The following is a 7,335-nucleotide window of genomic DNA, read 5'->3' as shown; positions in this document are numbered from 1 at the left end:
TATTCGGTCTCAAAAGAGAAATCAAAATACGTGGATTTATGTATGTGTATTTATGAATCAAAATACATGAGAAATCACAGTGAGAAAAGCACTGCTACCTTAAACTGTGATTATATATAACAAATGCAGTGAATTAATTATAGTTAAAAAATAGTGAAAATATTTATATTTCTGAACTATTTCATATATAACATTTTCAGTTTCGCATATGTGGCAATTTAAGAACTTTTTTACGTATACCAATTTTTTTGAAATATCTGCAAATTTTTGTATCTTCAAGGAAAGCTTATTCTTTCACCTTTAGTATATAAGTAATGGTAATATACCAGATAAAATTACTTAATGGGGAATACAGCAAAATATCTAACCACTTACCTTTGTGACTTCATCTGCAAAGAGACTAAAAAAGTAGTTCAGCTAAATCTGCTATAATAAATATTTATAATAATGCTAAATTATGCAATATCTATTAATATGACAAATTTTTGTAAAGCTATTTATTTGGATGAAAAATAAACACATTCAGAAATTTATGGCACTATATATGATTAACAGAGGAAAAACACTTTTCAAAATTCAAAATAGTTTTTATTAATCCAATTTATCACATTTTATTTGAATTCATGAAAAACAATGTTATATCCATGTATTCTTATGTATATAAGAACTCTTGATAAATTGGATCTCTGTCATTGCCTTTCACAGCACCTAAAATAAAAAAACACTCACAATTACTACATGTGAATATAATTCATAATTAAATTTAAACAAATGACTATTAGAATGCAAATTAAAGGAAGCATTTAAAATATTTTAACATTTAGTACCTATAAACAGAGCAGCAATTATTTGATTTTTCGATTATAGGCCTTTAAAATTAATTTAAACATGGGGGATGCCTTTTAAAATTTTTTATGTCAGAAAATAAACTCAAACCACCAGCTGAACATATGAGCAGTTTTATCAATCAGCCACTGGTAGGTAACCTGTATACTGAATCAACATATAAAGTTGCCAAGATAAAGAGAGAAACAAAGTTATGATAATCACATCTTACCTATTCATAAAACTATTTTAAATTTAATGTGTAGGCAAGTCCAAAAAGAGTGAGAATGAATTTATTTTGCAACACAAAGTAAAGTCTTGCAGGAGCAAAAAAAAACTTGTCTCATGAGATTGGCAAGTAAAAAATAATTAACTGCATCTGGTAACATTTATTTGACAACACATAAGTAATTGTTAGCTACGTGCAGAAAATAAAATCTGATCAGGGGCGTAGCTAGAGGGGGGCAAGGGGGGGCATCTGTCCTCGGGTGCAGAATCCAAGGGGCGCCAAACTGATGTTAGAACATTTTAGAATTAAATGTTTTCCATCCTTGGCAAGCAGTAGGGGGCACGAAATCTTCAGTTGTCCCTGAGCGCTGAAAACCCTAGCTATGACTCTGAATCTGATCATGTTAATGCAATTTTAAACTTTTGAATTTAACCGCAGAAATTTACCAAAGAAGTACTTGTAACAGTAGTAAATGAAGATGTGGCTAATCTTTACTGTATGGTACACCTTGGTTTCTGTCTGAAAAAAAATCGCAAAGTGGTATTGGTTGTTTGTGAAATGTGGAAGCCCATTGCGTCAAATAAGTTTTTCGGTAACCCTAATGTTGATAATGTTGGCGAAAGTAGCCTTTGGAAAAAAAAAAAAAAATTGCTGTGTTTGGTTGCACGGAAGTGGTATGGTCTTGTATTTTGAACATGCTATTTATTATTTTGGTGTGGGTACCATCGTTTGAGTATGTCTGAGGTGACTAAGAGACGAAAAATTTAATTGAATTGCTTACCTGGAGGATGGTGGTGGGAAGCCTAAACATATGCATGTGAAAAAAAAAGGTATGTTAAAAAAATGACGTTTCATTTATTTTTTTGTCTCTGTGTGTTAATTTTTGTTAGAAGATTTGTTGTTTAATGTTTTTATGTTAGGAAATATGTATTTTTGGTAACTTACTCCTCTCTGTTTGTGTATTTTTGGTTGTCTGTGTGTTAAGACAGTGGCGAATTTTTTCTGGTAACTATATTTTTAACTTTCTGATTTTCTTAAAGTGAAAATAGATCAATGTGTACATGGACAAAGTTAAGGCAATGCACAATGCCCAGTTTGTGCAGTTCTCTGTTTTAATAGGTCGATGTGTACATGGACACAGAGTTTGTGTATGTCTTTGACTTCTTATTTTGGTTTTGTGTAGCGGCCACGTTGAAATTGGTGCCGATCCTCTCAGGTGACAATCTTGATATAAAAAAAGGAAACGATTCACCAAGGGTTACAGTAGAGTAAATTTTTACCAAAGATGTTCTACCATAATCACCATTTCAGTGGTTTAAACACTAGTGGAGCAGTATGCAGAGATGAAGATTTGAGTTTTGTTTACACAGTATGATGGTTTAGGCACTCCATCCATTACAGTGAACAAAATTATAATAAACATAGCCACAATAATTGTCTATAAATATTGATGTATAACACTACATTAACTAATATATTTCTTATGCTAGTATATACAGAATCCTTAATCGAAGGGAAAATCAGAAGACTGTGCATGCATTTTCCTTTAACTGAAACATGGATTTGACCATACAAATCTCAGTCTTACGGGACATGCCACACTATGCAGATAGACAGTAAAAAGTGCTTGTGTTGTTTTTATTTGTTAGAGGTATGAAATAAATATACTTCTAGATTTTAATTTTTTCTTTTCTTGTTTTACATTTGGATTATTTATCAAAAAGTGAGGAATTTTGATATTATTACAATATCAGAGTTAAAATTACAATTATTGGACATGTTAAAGTAATGAAAATTTTAAATTAGGTTAAAAATTAACACTTAATGTGGCATATTTTTGAATTAAACTCTATCGACATTTAAAACAACAAAACGTCCCTCTTTATTAAGGACTTTAATTAACTAATTTTAAATTCAGAGCTATGAATGGATTTTTTCCCTTGCATGTTATAATAACTGAAACAAAATTACTCTGATACAGTCAAAATTCCTAAATGCAAGTACATAAAATTTACTTTAGCAATTTAAAGAGATGAGACACACTGAACACATGAATAAATTTCTATCAAAGAATAATTTATTAAATTTGGCCCGTTCCATAGTAAACTTTAACCATTAGATTACATTATTACACCATGTTATCAGTTTGAAAAGCAAGTCATATGCCAGATCTTGGATGTAAAAGAAATGCACAAAATAATATACAGATTATTGAAAAATGATGTATACCAATGTTTATAGATATAATTAAATGTAACAGAAAATTTACTGTCACAACCACATTTTTAAGTGAAATGTATTATTTTAACATTATATACAATATTTAAGGTATGGCATTAAATGCAACATTATGTGCCTGAATATAAGTTAGTAAATTAAAAATAATAATAATAATAATCAAAGAACGAATGTCATGAAATATTTCAAAAACAAGCAGAATTTAATTTAGAAGACCTTTAGACACTTATGATAAATAAATTTGAGAATTCTTCACCCAAAATTAAATTATAATTAACTAAAACCAGTTTGACTGACCTTCTACAAAATCCTTCAGCTGCAATTTTTTTTCTAGCTTGAAAACCAAATTCTTCTCCACATGGTAATAACATCTTAACCAGTTGAAATTCCTGCAGAAAGTTTGATAACACAGTAATAGAATTAATAGAATAGAAAAATTAACACAAAAGTATAGAACATCATTTAAACTTAACATTATTACAAATTTTGGTGCTTTCTGACTATCTGCAAAGCTGTGAAAATTGGCAAATTGGTTAGTTTATGGTTCATATCTACTGCTCTGTTCACAAGCAGTAATTCAAATAAGCACTTTGTAAGAAACAAGAAATTTTAGGATGCACACACACAAAAATATACACATTGGGTCAATATTCACATATTTTTCATCCAATGGAATACTATTCAGAAATAAAGATTAAATATAAAGCATGTAAATACATGTGTGTGGTATGCATATTCATAGTTTGCTATTATCGTGTGCATACTCTTGCTGTTTTAGCATAAGTTGAAGCTGTGAGGGCAGATGATAAGAAAGTATCAGAATTTTTCATGTATAAGAAAAGATTGCCCTGACAATAGTATCTCAATTGTTTAGCACTGACATTTACATAGCGCATTAGAAATATATAGTAATATATGTATAATAAAAAGATAATTGCATATTATTAATTCATTTGTTTAAACGCCAAACTTTAACAATTCTTTCACATATAATTAAACAGAATTCTTTCACATGAACATCTAAAATCCATTCTTAACTAAAGAATAAATAATAAAACCATGTAAATTTCTTATCAAGCCCATCATTTCCGAAATGTCTACTTCTGAAAGTTCCCAGCATTTCTCAATATATTATTAAATTACTAAACTAAGCATCAAAGATTGTCATGTTCGCTAATGTGGCAATATCTTTCACACTTCTTTGTTACCACAAGTAACAAGTAGGCTTCAATAAATCTTTAACTGTTACATGCTACTTTTGTCTAAAATTTGTACAAATAATAAAATTAAATGAGCTCTTTATAATATGCTCAAAGAAATAATTTTGTATGAAAATTTGTATGTTATATATTGGCCTGATTAATGATTCAGGAAATAATTTGGGTTTTCAAAGTGCTTCCAATAATTCAAATTTCAGCTTGTGTCAAAATAAAATCTATAACACAAAGATAAGCAAATTTCCTTATGAACAATGCATTTTAACATTATTCAATCACTGGCAATCACACAGTACTGATTGCTTCAATAAACATTACTGTAACTGTGTTATTTAAAAGACTGTAATGTTTTAATTATTTCCTTAATTAAAACATTACAGTCTTTTCCTCCTTCTAACACCAAAAGAAAACCCAGATAAGAAATATAAAAATATCAGTAAAAATAAATTATATTATTGAATGACACTTTACATTAATTACACTTATGCATATATTATTTTATTATAAATTATTTCAAAATCAAAGAAGAGAAGGGGGAGAAACTTTAATATTGACATTTCTAAAATGATATAAACATTAATCATTTAGTACAGTTTGTTATTTCCTGCAAAAAGAATTCACTTTTCTGGATAGCATTTATAGTTCCATCTCACTTTCAATGAAACATTAAGAGAAATGCATATAATTTAAACACCAGTTTATTTTATTTATCAGACAGATTATGTCAACTTGAAAAAAACCTATCAGTAAAATTTGGTAGTAATAATTCTGAATGTTAGGTAACTTGCAAGATTCAACAAAAATTATAAATACTTTTATTATAATGACAATACCATAGTAACATGAACATAAAATTAAACTGCATATAACTATAAAATAAGCCAGCATATAATAATGGTGCATTGGTTTCTAAAACAATGGGCTCTATGAAAAAATACATGTATTATGGTAGCTATTCATATTCTTCAGCTTTCCTAATATTCTCACGTTCACTTTACATAACTAAAGTATCTAAAATACAATAAAAATGCAAACAATATTTATGAGAAAATGTTAAAAGCCATTATTACATAAGCATTTGATTGAATGACCATATTTTGTCTTCCTGCAAGTCGAATCTTAAAATGATATGCAGTTTGAAAAATGCTTAATCCTTTTATAAAATATTCAAAAAAGATTAAAAAAAGGCACTGTTCTGTTATCATGACCGGGTTCAGAATTGTATTTATGTATGCTTGTATATTTGTATGTTTGTGTGTCTACATATACACATCTATGCACATACTTACGAACACAGGTTCATACATTTCCGATTCTGGTCCCAATAACAGAACAGTACCCCCCAAAAAACTTGAATTACAAACTAGATTAAGATAATGTTTCAATCATACATATTTTGGACAAAACAATGCAAACTCTTATTTTTATACAATTGTTCAAACTATTTAACATAAATTTATTGTTGCAATAAAATAATAAGCAATCTGATCACACATATTATTTTGAAACTGAATGCATAAACTAGATTAAAAAAATTCAGTCATAAACATTTGGATAGCAGGTCAAATTAGATATTTGAAAAGACAGCCAGCCATTGAGATACACGTAATTCACGACAGAATGGTAACAATTCATAAAGCTGTGAAACATTTAACTGTCAAAATGACATAAATTCGAAAAGCAAAAAAAGTAAACATACAAGTATTGCAACTGAACTTACCTTTCACGCAACAAAAAATATCCATACAAGTTAACCTCATGGCGCAGCCATTTTGGATTTCGTTTCAAATCAGACAGATGTTTACGGATTTGCGGAAGAATACGAGAAACTTGTAGTTTGCCGGATACAATGTGCAATGACGCGAAAGAATATAGTTCTGTAGAACTTCCTACATTATTCCGTAATAAACAGTACTATTTCCTAATTTTTGTCTTTATCTAATTAATTAATTAATAGGGAAATAGTTAAATAATGCCGAATTCATTTTTAATGAAATGTAAAATTTTGCATGTATGGGACGAACACCTTCCGTCCAATATTTCTGAGAATATAAACAAATTTTGGAATCTGAGAGTATCAGTAAATAAATATATAGAATATCGCCTCTCAAACGACCACTTCTGAAAGTGACCACTAGTTCTGAGATTATAAATAAATATTAAGCATAATTTCTATAAGACGACCATCTCTATATAAGACCAAAGTTTCTAGAATCTTGGATAGTCATCAGAGATGTATCTTTACTGCGAAATTATCGCACGACTGTGATTCAATATCAATAACGGATCGCGCGATTGAAAAACATTTTCTGTCCTGTAATTAGACGAAAAAAATTTTCCTTATGAGGTATTTCTCCCGCTTTCATAGCGTGCCTTCGTGGTGTAATAGTTCTGCACGCTGGGCCGGTATTTCAGAGGTCCGTGGTTCGATCCACGGCGAAGGCGGTTGCTAATTTTTCATCTCTACGGCTTCCCAAAAAAATCCTAATGTCTCTACATTGGCGCCCGAATTAAAAAGGTGTTGGATGAGGTATATCCACACCCAGGATTTAGTGATTGGATCCCCTTAAAAAAAAAGTCGGCCTTTAAAAAGAGAAGTAATATAAGGTATTTCTCCCGCTTTCCTAGCGTGTCTTCGGCCCACCAGCGGCCGAGCGGTACGAGCGGTAAAGTCGCTGAACCCTGGTAGTGCGATCCGAGGTTCGAATCCCGCGAACGGGCTGGCTGCATGGGTGTTTTCGTGGTTTTCCCCACGTGTAACGTGTATACGAGCCACTTTCCCTTAGAAAGTCCTCCACGAAGACATCCCTCCCCTTAGGCAGATAG

The 7,335-nt window shown here is 30.4% G+C and overlaps 1 long non-coding RNA gene across 1 annotated transcript; it reads right to left on the bottom strand.

The window, feature by feature from the left end:
• Positions 1-572: 572 nt before the first annotated feature.
• Positions 573-6,323, bottom strand: LOC146997382 (uncharacterized). Its single transcript, XR_015041029.1, has 3 exons — positions 6,230-6,323; positions 3,590-3,681; positions 573-708 (listed from the first exon to the last, which is right to left on the bottom strand). It is a non-coding gene; the product is annotated as an uncharacterized LOC146997382 (long non-coding RNA).
• Between the last annotated feature and the right edge of the window lie 1,012 nt (positions 6,324-7,335).

The sequence above is a fragment of the Stegodyphus dumicola genome, chromosome 5 (genome assembly GCF_044657685.1).
Source record: "Stegodyphus dumicola isolate Sdum_Otavi_A_Nest chromosome 5, ASM4465768v1".
NCBI classification, from domain to species: domain Eukaryota; kingdom Metazoa; phylum Arthropoda; class Arachnida; order Araneae; family Eresidae; genus Stegodyphus; species Stegodyphus dumicola.
The sequence above is the reverse complement of the archived record's forward strand: the minus strand, read 5'-3'. Positions and strand labels throughout refer to the sequence as shown.